At 39.6% G+C, this 18,313-nt stretch overlaps 1 protein-coding gene across 1 annotated transcript in view; it reads right to left on the bottom strand.

The window, feature by feature from the left end:
- The window catches only part of LOC133642760 (glutamate receptor ionotropic, NMDA 2B-like), a 346,360-nt gene that overhangs the window by 88,177 nt on the left and 239,870 nt on the right, over positions 1-18,313 (bottom strand). The window lies entirely within an intron of this gene.

The raw sequence follows: 18,313 nt of genomic DNA, 5'->3' as shown, positions 1-18,313 counted from the left end.
TGTACCTAAGTTACGGTCAGAGCGAAAAAAAGATATGTCTAGCACTGCATTCTTGTCCTTAACTCTAACGTTCCTCATCCACAAATCTTTCATCCTCGCTCAAATTAATGGGGTGATCGTCGCTTTCTCGGTCCGAATCGCTCTAGCTGCGTTGAAAACAATAGGAAAATATGAGGAAGTGAACAACTGACTACGTCACGCTACTTCCGGTACGGGCAAGGCTTTTTTAAAATCAGATACCAAAAGTTGCGATCTTTATCGTCGATGTTCTCTACTAAATCCTTTCAGCAAAAATTAGGCAATATCGCGAAATCAAGTATGACACATAGAATGGATCTGCTATCCCCGTTTAAATAAAAACAATTCATTTCAGTAGGCCTTTAATCTTGTTGTGCAGCACTTTGGAAACATTTTTGTTGTTTAACTGTGCTCCATAAATAAAGTGGATTGGATTGGATTGTTGTACGTGCATACAAATGTTTTAAACTACATTTTCCTCTAAGGTTATATTTCTCCTCTTTAGTTGAGAAGAATTGTTGTACATTCTTTGGTAGCAGGTTATAGTTTGCTTTGTGCATCATTTTAGCTGTTTGCAATTTTACCAAATCACCGAACTTTAATATTTTTGACTCAATAAATGGTGTTTAAGTGGCGAAACTTCCTATAAGAGGACAGCTGTAGTGCTGTATTCATGTCATATTTCATTTGAACTTTTGTATTTATTTTTTAAATGGTCCTCAGTAGTCACGTACACATTTGTGTAAATTATGCAAAATTATTTAAATGTGGTCCCCATCTTTTCCCCCAGGGTCCCCAGTAAGAGTGATCACCACATTACTTCATCAATCCAGAGATTTAAAGACGTGGCCATTTTACACTAATTTTTTTATGCCTCCACAACCTGTAGAAAGGCTGGTCCCCACAATTCATGAACAAAAACTTGGTCCCCATTCCAAATGATAACCACTATGTGTGTGTGTGTGTGTGTGTGTGTGTGTGTGTGTGTGTGTGTGTGTGTGTGTGTGTGTGTGTGTGTGTGTGTGTGTGTGTGTGTGTGTGTGTGTGTGTGGACCCTGGCTGCAGAATGCGTGTATGTTGTGTCGGCGGGTGAGCCAAGACAGAGCGAGGAAAGGACAGATGATGTCGAAAAAGGTTGACTTTTTCCCCACAAAAGCTGGACGTGACCTAATTAAAACGAGCCCTTAATAGGATTATTTAGAAAAATGGTGAGCGTCGGTGCATTTGAAGGCAACGCGTTTAAGCCGATTTGGTTCCTTTGTTTTGCAAATTTGGGCGCGGGACGATCGCTGACTCGATCATTTACTGTCGATTGCGTGGACTTGATCGCGGCCACCTATCCAGGATGGAGTGCAGTACCAAGCTGCGACCAGCAGAGGCGGTGTAGAGTCAGTCGTCTGTTTACGAACTCCAAAAGCAGTGAAAATGTCACGTTGTGTAAATGGTAAATAAAAAGAGAATACGACAAAGCCTTTTCAACTTATATTCAATTGAATAGACTGCAAAGACAAGATATTTCATGTTCACACTGGAAAACTTTGTTATTTTTTTTGCAAATATTAGCTCATTTGTACGGAGCCCCTAAAGGGACATGGCGGAAATTATTTTGTAATAATTTTTTTAATTTATTTTATTTTTTTTTTTTTAGACATGTATCTCGTGCGCACGAGAAACTTTTTATAAAGTTATAAAAATAAATAATAATAATATTTTTTTTTATTTTATTTTTTTTTTTATACATGTATCTCATGCGCACGAGAAACTATCCCGTGCGCAAAAGAAACTTTTTATAGTTATAAAAAAAATAAAAAAAATAAAATAAAATTATAATATATGTATATATATATATATATATATATATATATATATATATATATATATATATATATATATATATATATATATATATATATTTTTTTTTTTAGACATGTATCTCATGCGCATGAGAAACTTTTTATAAAGTTATAAAAAAAAATTTAAAAAATACATATATATATAATATATATATATATATATATATATATATATATATATATATATATATATATATATATATATATATATATATATATATATATATATATTTTTTTTTTAGACATGAATCTCGTGCGCACGAGAAACTTTTTATTAAGTTATAAAAATAAATAATAATAATATTTTTTTTGTATTTTTATTTTTTATTTTTTTTTTAGACATGTATCTCGTGCGCACGAGAAACTATCCCGTGCGCATGAGAAACTTTTTATAGTTATAAAAAAATAAAATTATAATATATATATATATATATATATATATATATATATATATATATATATATATATATATATATATATATATATATATATATATATGTATATATATATATATATATATATATATATATATTTTTTTTAGACATGTATCTCATGCGCATGAGAAACTTTTTATAAAGTTATAAATATATATATATATATATATATATATATTTTTTTTTTTAGACATGTATCTCGTGCGCACGAGATACGTGTTTAAAAAAAAAAAAAATAAAAAAAAATAAAAATATATATATATATATATATATATATATATATATATATATATATATATATATATATATATATATATATATATATATATATATATATATATATATATATATATATATATATATATATATATATTTTAGACATGTATCTCGTGCGCACGAGATACGTGTTTAAAAAATAAATTAAAAAATAAAATATATATATATATATATATATATATATATATATATATATATATATATATATATATATATATATATATATATATATATATATATATATATATACATATATATATATAAAAAAGAAATAATCCCCCATGTCCCTTTAGGGGCTCCGTACATTTGGAACTTGATGCCTGCAACATGTTTCAAAAAAGCTGGCACAAATAGCAAAAAAGACTGAGAACGTTGAGGAATGCTCATCAAAGACTTATTTGGAACATCCCACAGGTGAACAGGCTAATTGGGAACAGGTGGGTGCCATGATTGGGTATAAAAGCAGCTTCCATGAAATGCTCAGTCGTTCACAAACAAGGACGGGGCGAGGGTCACCACTTTGTCAACAAATGCCTGAGCAAATTGTTTAACAACAACATTTCTCAACCAGCTATTGCAAGGAATTTAGGCATTTCACCATCTACGCTCCGTAATATCATCAAAAGGTTCAGAGAATCTGGAGAAATGTTGCCATCCAAGCAACGTTATCATGGACGCCCCTGCTTATTTCCGCAAGACAATGCCAAGCCACGTGTTACATCTACGTGGCTTCATAGTAAAAGAGTGCGGGTACTAGACTGGCCTGCCTGTAGTCCAGACCTGTCTCCCATTGAAAATGTGTGGCGCATTATGAAGCCTAAAATAGCACAAGGGAGACCCCCGGACTGTTGAACAACTTAAGCTGTACATCAAGCAAGAATGGGAAAGAATTCCACTTCAAAAATGTGTCTCCTCAGTTCCCAAACCTTTACTGAGTGTTGTTAAAAGGAAAGGCCATGTAACACACTGGTAAAAATGCCCCTGTGACTACTTTTTTGCAATGTGTTGCTGCCATTATATTCTAAGTTCATGATTATTTACAAACAAAAACAAAGTTTCTCAGTGTGAACATGAAATATCTTGTCTTTGCAGTCTATTCAATTGAATATAAGTTGAAAAGGATTTGTTGTATTCTCTTTTTATTTACCATTTACACAACGTGACAACTTCACTGCTTTTGGGGTTTGTAGTTTATTTTGGAATTACCGTAAAATACTACTTTTTCCCTACCTTATGAACCCCGCGGTTTATAGAACGGCGCCACTATTTTATGGATTTTTCTTCCGCTGACGGCCATAATGCAAACAAGCGACAAAAAGGTGTGTCATTGTTTGTGCTACGGCTTTTGGACAAGTTTGCTCACTTCTCAAATATTCCCCCCCCCCCCCCCCACACCCCACACTCTCCACAGTGAACATAAATTGTGAATTGTGTATAAAGGTGTTATAACTATAAACATTGCAAGCTTTATTAACATTGAAGGAAACAACACACCGGTCCTTCCTCGTCTCCCAGCGTGGTTACAGGTAGAGATGTCCGATAATGGCTTTTTTGCCGATATTCCGATATTGTCCAACTCTTAGTTACCGATTCCGATATCAAGCGATACCGATATATACAGTGGTGGAATGAACACATTATTATGCCTAATGTTGTTGTGATGCCCCGCTGGATGCATTAAACAATGTAACAAGGTTTTCCAAAATAAATCAACTCAAGTTATGGAAAAAAAAAATGCCAACATGGCACTGCCATATTTATTATTGAAGTCACAAAGTGCATTATTTTTTTTTAACTTGCCTCAAAACAGCAGCTTGGAATTTTGGGAAATGCTCTCCCTGAGAGAGCATGAGGAGGTTGAGGTGGGCGGGGTTGGGGGAGGGCGGGGTTTAGGGGTAGGTGGTAGCGGGGGGTGAATATTGTAACGTCCCGGAAGAGTTAGTGCTGCAAGGGATTCTGGGTATTTGTTCTGTTGTGTTACGGTGCGGATGTTCTCCCAAAATGTGTTTGTCATTCTTGTTTGGTGTGGCTTCACAGTGTGGCGCATATTTGTAACAGTGTTAAACTTGTATATACGGACACCCTCAGTTTGACCTGTATGGCTGTTGACCAAGTATGCCTTGCATTCACTTGTGTGTGTGTGAAAAGCCGTAGATATTATGCGACTGGGCCGGCATGCAAAGGTTTATTGGCGCTCTGTACTTCTCCCTACGTCCGTGTACACAGCGGCCTTTTAAAAAGTCATACATTTGACTTTTTGAAACCGATATCAATAATTCTGAAACCGATACAGATAATTTCCGATATCACATTTTAAAGCATTTATCGGCCGATAATATCGGCAGCCCGATATTATCGTTACAGGGAAGGCATGTGATACATACGATTCCTCATATTCTGGTATGGTAAAAAAAAGGTGTGTTTCCTGAGGTCACACGCCCACCTATTTGGGAAGAACTGGTGTAGACTGGGCTTTTGAGCGGAATGGCCGCTCCGTCTTCTAGCCGTCCATAGCGTTTTTGCTCAAAAAGGATTCTTCATTCGTCACTCCAAGCGACGTTTGTAAGTTTTACAATATAACTAAAACAATTCTTACTTACTAAAACGTCCCGTGTGTGACGTCTGTAGGAGTGTTTTCATGCAGATTTGTACGTGCTGTCATAATTGGAACTTTCCCAAGTTCCAAACCAAATTCCGTTTTTTTATTGAAATTCAAACTCTTCAACATTCAAACCACTCAAACTATTCTTACATTCATACTACATTCTGTAAGTCTTTGCTGTCGTCCAGAATTCTGTTTTTGTTTACTTTGTAGCCAGTTCACTTTCGGTTTCGTTTTGCATTGCCGTCCCTATGCTTCATCCATCCATCCATTTTCTACCGTTTGTCCCTTTTGGGGTTGCGGGGTGGCGCTGGAGCCTATCACAGCTGCATTTGGGCGGAAGGCGGGGTACACCCTGGACAAGGATTCTTCATTCGTCACTCCAAGCGACGTTTGTAAGTTTTACAATATAACTAAAACAATTCTTACTTACTAAAACGTCCCGTGTGTGACGTCTGTAGGAGTGTTTTCATGCATATTTGTACGTGCTATCGTAATGTAATGACGCTAGCATCGTTAGCATTAGCTAACGAGCCAACACATTTACGAGTGCCTGTGTTATTATTAATAATTTACATTATTTTTGTGTTGTTTCACTTTCACAAATTCGTCAGTAAATTCACCAAAATGTCACCGTGGAGTTATTGAGTCTGTTTAGCTGATTGTCATCGTCATTAGCCATGACGATGACTTCTGTTTTGTTTGATCAGCCGTTTTGCTGCCCTGTTATTTGGAAACAATTAAGGTATGTAAAATATTTACAGTGTAAATAACTCATTTAACCATGTATATACACTATATTGCCAAAAGTATTTGGCCACCCATCCAAATGATGAGAATCAGGTGTCCTAATCACGTGGCCCGGCCACAGGTGTATACAATCAAGCACTTAGGCATGGAGACTGTTTCTGCAAACATTTGTGAAAGAATGGGCCGCTCTCAGTAATTTCCAGCGTGGAACTGTCATAGGATGCCACCTGTGCAACAAATCCAGTCGTGAAATGTCCTCGCTCCTAAATATTCCAAAGTCAACTGTCGGCTTTACCGTATTTCCTTGAATAGCCGCCGGGGCGCTAATTAATTTAAAACCTCTTCTCACTCCTGCGCTTACCAAAAGCATGCGGGATGGGCAAGCATGCGCTAATTATTTTAAAACCTCTTCTCACTTCGGCGCTTACCTTATCATGAAAAGCACATTTAATAAAAAAAACTTTATTAAGGTCTTACTTTTACTTATAAATGATGTCCATGTGCAGCTGCTTCTGATCAAAGGCAGTCTTCCTTATCTTTCTTCAGTTTTAAAAGTCTCTGGAGATATTCCTTTAATTATTACCTCCTGCTTCGATTGAAAGTCCAGTTTAGAAAACTGTTTTATTTTAGATATGTAATCCTCCATGGTAAATTTAATGACTCAAATTTGACCCGGCGGAAGTGCCAAGCATGCGCTAATTATTTTGCGAAACGAGTTTGACCCGGCTGTAATTCTAGGCAGGCGAATACTATATTCCCGGCGGCAATTGAAGGAAATACGGTATTATAAGAAAATGGAAGAGTTTGGGAACAACAGCAACTCAGCCACCAAGTGGTAGGCCACGTAAACTGACAGAGAGATCAGCATAGTGCAAAGACTTTCTGCACAGTCACTTGCTACAGAGCTCCAGACTTCATGTGACCTTCCAATTAGCCCACGTACAGTACGCGGAGAGCTTCATGGAACGGGTTTCCATGGCCGGGCGGCTGCATCTAAGCCATACATCACCAAGTCCAATGCAAAGCGTGGGATGCGGTGGTGTAAAGGACATCACCACTGGACTCTAGAGCAGTGGAGACGCCTTCTCTGGAGTGATGAATCACACTTTTTCATATGACAATCTGATGGAGCAGTCTGGCTTTGGAGGTTGCCAGGAGAACGCCACATTTCGGACTGCATTGTGCCGAGTGTGAAATTTGGTGGAGGAGGAATTATGGTGTGGTGTTGTTTTTCAGGAGTTGGGCTTGGCCCCTTAGTTCCAGTGAAAGGAACTTTGAATGCTCCAGGATACCGAAACATTTTGGACAATTCCATGCTCCCAAGCTTGTGGGAACAGTTTGGAGCAAACCCCTTCCTTTTACAACATGACTGTGCACCAGTGCACAAAGCAAGGTTGACAGAGTCTGGTGTGGATGAACTTGACTGGCCTGCACAGAGTCCTGACCTGAACCCGATAGAAACACCTTGGGGATGAATTAGAACGGAGACCGAGAGCCAGGCCATTAGTGTGTGACCTCACCAATGCGCTTTTGGAAGAATGGCGTAAAATCCCTATAAACACACTCCACAACCTTGTGGACAGCCTTCCCAGAAGAGCTGAAGCTGTAATAGCTGCAAAAGGTCATATTGAACCCTATAGGTGGCCAAATACTTTTGGCAATATAGTGTATCTGCGGCTTGTATATGGAAGCAATTTTTGTTTTCCCTAAAATTTTGTGGGTGTGGCTTGTATACCGATCGGGAAAAAATGCAAAATGGTTATCTTCCTGCTTGGCTCTCAACAAAGGCGGTCACATTTCCCTCCCGTGCTCTAACAATATATAATAACAAGAACAACAACAGCAATAAACTAAAAAAAAACTAACAGCAGCTTAAAATTAGACAACAGCAAGTGGAATAAACCCAAAGGAGATAAAACAGAAGAGATAAAAAAGAAAGGAGGAGGAGAATGGGAGGATACGATAAAAAGAAGAGAGTAAAAATAAATGGGGTGCGTCTTGATCGAGAGCAAACATACAAACAAAAAAGGTGAACAAGGTACGCTCATTCTTCAGCGCGGGTCTAAAGAAACAAGCCAAGCCCCACAAGTTCTAAACGGGTCCACCGAGCTTAAAAAGCACTTGGCACCTCCCCAAGTCCGAGCTCATTGGGAACCTGTCCACAGCCAGCGAGGTCAGCGGCCCGCCTGTCAAAGTCATGATCCTCACATCGCTGCCTCCCTTCAGCTGGCCTGCCTGCTCTCTGCTCTTGTCACGCTGCAGCCTGCTGTGGACTCCATTAGCTCATGGCAGAGACCGGGCATGAACGCTCTATACTAGATTATAAATGCTTTATAATGTAATATCGGAAATTATCGGTATCGGTTTCAACCTCACGATTTTCCCGGGAGACTACCGAATTTCAGTGCCTCGCCCGAAAATCTCCCGGGGCAACCGAATTTTTCCCGATTTCCACCCGGACAACAATATCGGGGGCGTGCCTTAAAGGCCTACTGAAATGAAATGTTCTTATTTAAACGGGGATAGCAGATCCATTCTATGTGTCATACTTGATCAGTTGGCGATATTGCCGTATTTTTGCTGAAAGGATTTAGTAGAGAACATCGACGATAAAGTTCGCAACTTTTGGTCGCTGATTAAAAAAAAAGCCTTGCCTGTACCGGAAGTAGCGTGACGTCACAGGTTGAAAGGCTCCTCACATTTCCCCATTGTTTACACCAGCAGCGAGAGCGATTCGGACCGAGAAAGCGACGATTACCCCATTCATTTGAGCGAGGATGAAAGATTTGTGGATGACCGTAACTTAGGTACAAGCTGGCTCATTGGATTCCACACTCTCTCCTTTTTCTATTGTGGATCACGGATTTGTATTTTAAACCACCTCGGATACTATATCCTCTTGAAAATGAGAGTCGAGAACGTGAAATGGACATTCACAGTGACTTTTATCTCCACGACAATACACTAGCCCAGGGGTCGGCAACCCGCGGCTCCGGATCTTAGACCACTCTGATGCAGCTCAGCTGCATACTTGCCGACCCTCCCGATTTTCCCAGGAGACTTATGGATCTCAGTGCCTCTCCTAGATAACTCCCAGGGAAAATATAATCCTATTTTCACTCTAATTACTAAATTAATTGCACTGCAGTAATTGTCCTCTATAGCATTTACAAACAGCGTGCCAGCCCGGCCACATGTTGTATGTAGCTTTTCCTTGCACACATAGGAGACAGCAAAGCATACTTAGTCATCAGCCACACAGCTTACACTGACGGTAACCGTATCAAACAACTTTAACACTGTTACGTTACAAATATGCGCCACACTGTGAACCCACACCAAAAAAGAATGAAAAACACATTTTTGGAGAACATCCGCACCGTAACACAACATAAACACAACACAACCAATACCCAGAATCCCATGCAGCCCTAACTCTTCCGGTCTAGATTATACACCCCCCCGCTACCACCAAATCCCCCCACACATCAACCCCCCCCCCCCTCTGTGCGTTGGTTGAGCGGAAGAGTTAGGGCTGCTTGGGATTCTGGGTATTGGTTGTGTTGTGTTTATGTTGTGTTACAGTGCAGATGTTCTCCAGAAATGTGTTTGTCATTCTTTTTTGGTGTGGGTTCAAAGTGTGGCGCATATTTGTAACGTAACAGTGTTAAAGTTGTTTTTGTACGGCTACCGTCAGTGTTGAACTAGTACGCCTTGCTGTCACTTACGTGAGCTGGCTGAAACTGCATTCAACATGTGGTCGAGCATGTACACTGTTTGGGTAGGCTGTAGAGGGCGCCAAAAGCAGTGCCATCACACCCTGATATTTGGGAGTCTCCCGGAAATAATGAGAGGGTTGGCAAGTATGACGCTATCAAGCGCCATTCATTCAAAACTCGCGGGCCGCCCTAACATCAAATTTCCACATTAAAGTGCGTGCCGGTGCGTGTGTCTGAGACCCCTGGTTAACATAGCACAAAGCATTTAAGCTTTGTATGCGGTGTTTTTCTTTTTAAATTTAAATTTTTTTTTGTGGCTCCCATTATTTTCTTTAATTTGTGAAACTTGCCAAAATGGCTCTTTGAGTGGTAAAGGTTGCCGACCCCTGGACTAGCCCCCTTCCTCTTCATCATAGTCCTTGATCATGCGCTCAGGAAGGCAATAAATGGGCGAGAGCAGGAACTTGGCTTCACGCTGACACCGAGGAAGTCGAGTCGACAACCGGCAGTGGTCCTGACAGACCTTGACTATGCGGATGACATCAGTCTGCTCTCCAACAACGTGGAACAAGCACAAGAACTCCTACACAGGTTAGAGCTAGAGTGCGCCAAGGTTGGCCTTAGGCTAAATGCCAAGAAAACCGAGGCCATGACCTACAACGTTCCACCAGAACATCAACCTCTGATAACAGCAGGAGGCACTGTGCTGAAAGAAGTTGAGGACTTCAAAAACCTGGGCGGATGGGTCAACTCAACTGAGCAAGATCTAAAAGTGAGAAAGGCACTTGCATGGAGGGCCCTGAACGGCATGACCAGTGTATGGAACTCCAACCTCCCCCACCAAATCAAACTCAGCTTCTTCTACGCGACAGTTAAGTCCGTTCTCCTCTATGGCAGCGAATGCTGGACCCTGAAGCCAACGCTGGAGAAGTCTCTGGATGGTTGCTACACCAGGATGCTGCGTGCAGTGCATAACATCAACAAGAGTGCGCACGTAACCAACAGAGTCCTCTACAGGGGAATACCAAGGGTGAGCGAGAAGATTGCTGTAAGGAGAATGAGACTAGCAGGGCACTGCCAAAGGCATCAGGAGCTGCCAGCCAGCAAATTGGTACTGTGGGAACCAACACATGGGCATCGGTCAAGAGGACGTCCCACACTAACATACGTGGATGTACTCAAGAAGGATGCAGGAGCTCAGAGTACCAAGGAACTGGCCAAATGTATGGAGAATCGGGATGACTGGAAGCAACGATGGAAGGCTCGTCTGAGGACAATACATCGGCGAAGCACTTTAGCTACGGAGCTAACGTGATAGCATCGGGCTTAAATGCAGATAGAAACAGAATAAATAAGCCCCTGACTGGAAGGATGGACAGCAGATCAACAATACTACTATCAGGAGACACCGAACCAAACTCTGGACCTGTAACTACACGGTTAATGCTGTGCCGCCTGGCGAAGCCTAGCAACGCTGTTGCTAACGACGCCATTGAAGCTAACTTAGCTACGGGACCTCGACGGAGCTATGCTAAAAACATTAGCTCTCCACCTACGCCAGCCGTCATCTGCTCATCAACACCCGTGCTCACCTGCGTTCCAGCGATCGACGGCGCGACGAAGGACTTCACCCGATCATCGATGCGGTCGGCGGCTAGCGTCGGATAGCGCGACTGCTATCCAAGTCAAAGTCCTCCCGGTTGTGTTGCTGCAGCCCGCCGCTAATACACCGATCCCACCTACAGCTTTCTTCTTTGCAGTCTTCATTGTTCATTAAACAAATTGCAAAAGATTCACCAACACAGATGTCCAGAATACTGTGGAATTTTGCGATGAAAACCGAGTTGTTTGTATTGGATACAATGTGTCCGAATACTTCCGTTTCAACGATTAACGTCACGCGCATACGTCATCATACATAGACGTTTTCAACCCGGAAGTTTCCCGGGAAATTTAAAAGTGCACTTTATAAGTTAACCCGGCCGTATTGGCATGTGTTGCAATGTTAAGATTTCATCATTGATATATAAACTATCAGACTGCGTGGTCGCTAGTAGTGGCTTTCAGTAGGCCTTTAAAGGCACTGCCTTTAGCGTCCTCTCCAACCTGTCGTCACGTCCACTTTTCCTCCATACAAACAGCGTGTCGGCCCCTGTCACGTAATATATGCGGCTTTTAAACACACACAAGTGAATGCATTGCATACTTGGTCAACAGCCATACAGGTCACACTGACGGTGGGCCGTATAAACAACTTTAACACTGTTACAAATATGCGCCACACTGTGAACCCACACCAAACAAGAACGACAAACACATTTCAGGAGAACATCCGCACCGTAACACAACAGAACAAATACCCAGAACCAACGTTCCCTCTAAGGTGCGCACCTGTGCAATTGCCATACTTGTCAACCTTGAGACCTCCGATTCCGGGAGGTGGGCGTGGTTGGGGGTGGGGCGGGTTGGCGGGGCAGAGGTGTGGTTGGGGGCTGGGGGCGTGGTTGGGGGCGTGGTTAAGAGGGGAGGAGTATATTTACAGCTAGAATTCACCAACTCGAGTATTTCATATATATATACACTACCGTTCAAAAGTTTGGGGTCACATTAAAATGTCCTTATTTTTCAATGAAGATAACTTTAAACTAGTCTTAACTTTAAAGAAATACACTCTATACATTGCTAATGTGGTAAATGACTATTCTAGCGGCAAATGTCTGGTTTTTGGTGCAATATCTACATAGGTGTATAGAGGCCCATTTCCAGCAACTATCACTCCAGTGTTCTAATGGTACAATGTGTTTGCTCATTGGCTCAGAAGGCTAATTGATGATTAGAAAACCCTTGTGCAATCATGTTCACACATCTGAAAACAGTTTAGCTCGTTGCAGAAGCTACAAAACTGACCTTCCTTTGAGCAGATTGAGTTTCTGGAGCATCACATTTGTGGGGTCAATTAAACGCTCAAAATGGCCAGAAAAAGAGAACTTTCATCTGAAACTCGACGGTCTATTTTTGTTCTTAGAAATGAAGGCTATTCCACTAAATTGTTTGGGTGACCCCAAACTTTTGAACGGTAGTGTATATATATATATATATATATATATATATATATATATATATATATATATATATATATATATATATATATATATATATATATATATAAATATATATATATATATATATATATATATATATATATATATATATATATATATATATATATATATATATATATATATATATATGTATGAAATACTTGACTTTCAGTGAATTCTGGCTATATATATTTATTTTATTATACATATAAATAAAAGAAATACTTGAATTTCAGTGTTCCGGAGGCTATCCAGTAGATGGCAGTATTGTTCTGTTTAAGAGTGTCACAACATTGCTGTTTACGGCAGACGAACTGCTTTACGGTAGACGAAAACGTGACTGCTGTTGTTGTGTGTTGTTACCGCGCTGGGAGGACGTTAATGAAACTGCCTAACAATAAACCCACATAAGAAACCAAGAACTCGCCCTCGATCATTCTACAGTTATGACGTCATTGGGCAGGCACGCTGTTTATATCGTGGGAAAGCGGACGTGAAAACAGACTGTCGCCGCTGTCCCCACTCAGGTCCGCATGTATCTGGAGGGGGCGTGGCCTCCAGCTCCGGCTGAATTCCGGGAGTTTATCGGGAGAAAATTTCTTCCGGGAGGTTGTCAGGAGAGGCGCTGAATTTCGGGAGTTGGCAAGTATGGCAATTGCGCACTGCTCAAGCGTCCTCTGCGCACGGCAAATCCATGCCGCGCACAAAGTCAAATTAAAAAAATAAGCGCATAACAATTTTCGACACGACAAGAGAAAACCGTTTTCGTCATCATTGTTCAAATATTGTAACGTCTGTCGAGACGCTTTGAGGACATGAATTCCATCCGTCACTTTACTGAGCAAAACTCTTTATTGTCGGCCATAAACACATCACCAAAACATTAGTAAAAAAAAAAAGATATCTAGCAAAAGTGGTCATTTTCTGCAGTACAAACCAGACCAAAAGCAACTTTGTTATATCAACAGCAGCCGCTCGCTCTTTCTCACTTGCGCCAACACATGCACATATGGCACTTAGCCAGCGATGCGTTTACAGCCACACAAAAAGTCGGACAACTCCAACACCACACATAAAGTGTCATTCCAGGTCGTTACACTATGATTTACCCATCAAATGTGTGCTTATTCTAGTGTCATTTATTAGGGAATCTTCATTTATAAATATTAATCATGAAATGCTGTTAGTATATTAAATAGATACTAATAAAAATATAGGAAGTTGCAGGAATGTACACATGATCCCCTGCTTACATCTCATTGTGCAACATGTGGATGTTTTAATGGGAACTCAATGCAATGTCTGAAAGGGGTACAAATTATTTCCAAAGCAGGACCTCCACCCAGACAAACAATACAAGTACACAGTTCATGAAAAACAACATTTTTTGTTACTGTCATTGTAAGTGGGCCTAAACACTTATGTTAGAAAATCTGTTCTCCAAAACTTCTAAACATGGAATTGATAAACTCGTCTCTCAACTCAACTGACAAGCTGTCGTCGGCGAGATGCACAGGTTGGGGGAGAGAACCTTCCTGTCCTGACGGGACGTCTGCTGCCGGATACATGAGTGACTCCCGGGAGAAGTGGTGAGTCCTGTGCCTGGCCGGGCTTTAGGTATCTATCTATTTGGGACTGTGATAAGAAAGCATCTGCTGAGTGAATTGAGCATCGCTCTGGTTTAATCGACAAATTCGGAAGGCGATGGCTCCCGTTCAAGGAGCCCAAAGGCTGCCAGTCGCCACTACAGCTGTGGGCACTCAGACTTTAGCAATCTCAGAGTTGAATGGCAAATTAGATATCATCTCGGAGAAGTTTTCCGCTACGCAAGGCGGAATTATGATCAATTTGAGAGCAGACAAACCATTGGAATGTGTCTGATTGCCCAAAACCACGAACAATCCTCAGCTCCAATTTGAACAAAGCCTTAAAGCTCCTTTCTTTTTCCCGTTATTATTAATTGTGTAAATGCTCCAAAACATTCACACATATGGTTTTCTACATGAAAATTCATCTATTTCTTCTTCTTCTCCAGATTTTGGCGCGCTCTACCTTCCACATTGTTCACCCAATTCAAACCGTTCCAACTTCAAACTGTTCAGCCTAATCGGGAATCACGCGCTCTACCTTGACAAATTCCAAAAATTCCCAGATTTCCCAGAATTCCAGGTTTTCCGGGACATTTTTCCCATTCAAAATGAACTGGTCATTTTTCAAACTTCCACCATTTCCACATTTTTCAACCGATTCAAACCATTCCACCTTCAACATATTCTACTCATCCTGGACATTCAAACGATGATTTTTTCCAGGTTTAAAAAAATTCCCGGAATTCCCAGAATTACCATTTTTTCAACCCCTTTTTTTATGTCGACTACTCCTTCCAAATTTTTCAACCCACTTCAACCGTTCGACCGTCCAAAAATTCCTCTTAATCAGGACAAAAAACAAAGCCATTTTTTGAACTGCAAAAATTCCCGGTTTTCCCAAAATTCCAGGAATTCCGTAATACCATTTCTCAATTAAAAATGTTACTAATTCAAGATTTCTCGACCGACTAGAAAAAATTCCAACACCAACCATTTTAGCATTTTCCAAAAAAATTCCCGCTTTTCCCCAAATTCCCAAATTTCATTGAAATTCCCATTGAAATGAATGGGACATTTTTCCAAGTTGCACAATTCCCACATTGTTCAACTTTTCAAACCATTCCGACATCGACATATTCTACTCATTCTGGACATTCAAACAATTATTTTTCCAAGTAAAAAAAAAATTCCCGGAATTCCCTGAATTACAGTTTTTTCAACCCCTTTTTTTCTGTCGACTACTCCTTCCACATTTTTCAACCCACTTCAACCGTTCCACCGTCAAAACGTTCCTCTTAATCAGGAAAAAAAACAAAGCCATTTTTTGAACTGCAAAAATTCCCGGTTTTCCCAAAATTCCAGGAATTCCGTAATACCATTTCTCAATTAAAAATGTTACTACTTCAAGCTTTCTTGACCGATTTGAAAAAATTCCAACACCAACCATTTTAGCATTTTCCAAAAAATTTCCTGCTTTTCCCCAAATTCCCAAATTTCAATGAAATTCCCATTGAAATGAATGGGACATTTCTCCAAGTTGCACAATTCCCACATTGTTCAACCTATTCAAACCATTCCGACATCGACATATTCTACTCATTCTGGACATTCAAACAATTATTTTTCCTAGTAAAAAAAATTTCCCGGAATTCCCTGAATTACAGTTTTTTCAACCCCTTTTTTTCTGTCAACGACTCCTTCCACATTTTTCAACCCACTTCAACCGTTCCACCATCAAAACGTTCCTCTTAATTAGGACAAAAAACAAAGCCATTTTTTGAACTGCAAAAATTCCCGGTTTTCCCAAAATTCCAGGAATTCCGTAATACCATTTCTCAATTAAAAATGTTACTACTTCAAGATTTCTTGACCGATTTGAAAAAATTCCAACACCAACCATTTTAGCATTTTCCAAAAAATGTCCCGCTTTTCCCCAAATTCCCAAATTTCAATGAAATTCCCATTGAAATGAATGGGACATTTTTCCAAGTTGCACAATTCCCACATTGTTCAACCTATTCAAACCATTCCGACATTGACATATTCTACTCATTCTGGACATTCAAACAATTATTTTTCCTAGTAAACATTTTTTCCTGGAATTCCCTGAATTACCGTTTTTTTCAACCCCTTTTTTCTGTCAACTACTCCTTCCACATTGTTCAACCATTCCACCGTCAAAACATTCCTCTTAATCAGGACAAAAAACAAAGCCATTTTTTGAACTGCAAAAATTCCCGGTTTTCCCAAAATTCCAGGAATTCCGTAATACCATTTCTCAATTAAAAATGTTACTACTTCAAGATTTCTTGACCGATTTGAAAAAATTCCAACACCAACCATTTTAGCATTTTCCAAAAAAATTACCGCTTTTCCCCAAATTCCCAAATTTCAATGAAATTCCCATTGAAATGAATGGGACATTTTTCCAAGTTGCACAATTCCCACATTGTTCAACTTTTCAAACCATTCCGACATCGACATATTCTACTCATTCTGGACATTCAAACAATTATTTTTCCAAGTAAAAAAAAATTCCCGGAATTCCCTGAATTACAGTTTTTTCAACCCCTTTTTTTCTGTCGACTACTCCTTCCAAATTTTTCAACCCACTTCAATCGTTCCACCGTCAAAACATTCCTCTTAATCAGGACAAAAAACGAAGCCATTTTTGAACTGCAAAAATTCCCGGTTTTCCCAAAATTCCAGGAATTCCATAATACCATTTCTCAATTAAAAAATGTTACTACTTCAAGATTTCTTGACCGATTTGAAAAAATTCCAACACCAACCATTTTAGCATTTTCCAAAAAAATTCCCGCTTCGCTCCAAATTCCCAAATTTCATTGAAATTCCCATTGAAATGAATGGGACATTTTTCCAAGTAGCACAATTCCCACATTGTTCAACTTTTCGACATATTCTACTCATTCTGGACATTCAAACAATTATTTTTCCAAGTAAAAAAAAATTCCCGGAATTCCCAAAATTACCATTTTTTTCAACCCCTTTTTTCTGTCGACTGCACCTTCCACATTTTTCAACCGTTCCACCGTCAAAACATTCCTCTTAATCAGGAGAAAAAACAAAGCCATTTTTTGAACTGCAAAAATTCCCGGTTTTCCCAAAATTCCAGGAATTCAGTAATACCATTTCTCAATTAAAAATGTTACTACTTCAAGATTTCGCCACACCTCGTGGGTGTGATACAATCATTGGTACTTTAACTTTACCTTTAATTTCTCGACCGACTTGAAAAATTCCAACGCCAACCATTTTAGCATTTTCAAAAAAATTCCCGCTTTTCCCCAAATTCCAATGAAATTCCCCATTGAAATGAATGGGACATTTTCCCAAGTTGCACAATTCCCACATTGTTCAACTTATTCAAACCATTCCGACATCGACACATTCCACTCTTCCTGAAAATTCAAACTAACACTTTCCCAAGTTCCAAACCAAATTCCGTTTTTTTATGGAAATTCAAACTCTTCAACATTCAAACCCTTCAAACTATTCTTACATTCATATACATTCTGTAAGTCTTTGCTGTCGTCCAGAATTCTGTTTTTGTTTACTTTGTAGCCAGTTCACTTTTGGTTTCGTTTTGCATTGCCATCCCTATGCTTCAATGCCCTTTCTTTGCAGCACTCGCCTTTTGTTGAGTTTTTATTTATGCATTGAATACATTTTTACCTGCACACTGTCTCCCACTGTTATCTGCGTATTGGGATCTCACGACAAACAAAAGCATATTTTTTCAACCTTGTATTAGTGTTGTAGAATATTGGTTGGGAAAGGACCAAAATTCAATGGTCAAATCAACGTCAGAACCAGAAAAACATGTTGTTTCAATGTTGTATTTCATAACACCCTCTTTAACTTTGTTCATTACACCCTTTTTAACTTTGTTCATTACACAATTTTTAGATTTGTTCATTACACCCTTTTTAGATTTGTTCATTACACCC

This window comes from Entelurus aequoreus, linkage group LG25 (genome assembly GCF_033978785.1).
Source record: "Entelurus aequoreus isolate RoL-2023_Sb linkage group LG25, RoL_Eaeq_v1.1, whole genome shotgun sequence".
Classification (NCBI taxonomy): Eukaryota; Metazoa; Chordata; class Actinopteri; order Syngnathiformes; family Syngnathidae; genus Entelurus; species Entelurus aequoreus.
The sequence above is the reverse complement of the archived record's forward strand: the minus strand, read 5'-3'. Positions and strand labels throughout refer to the sequence as shown.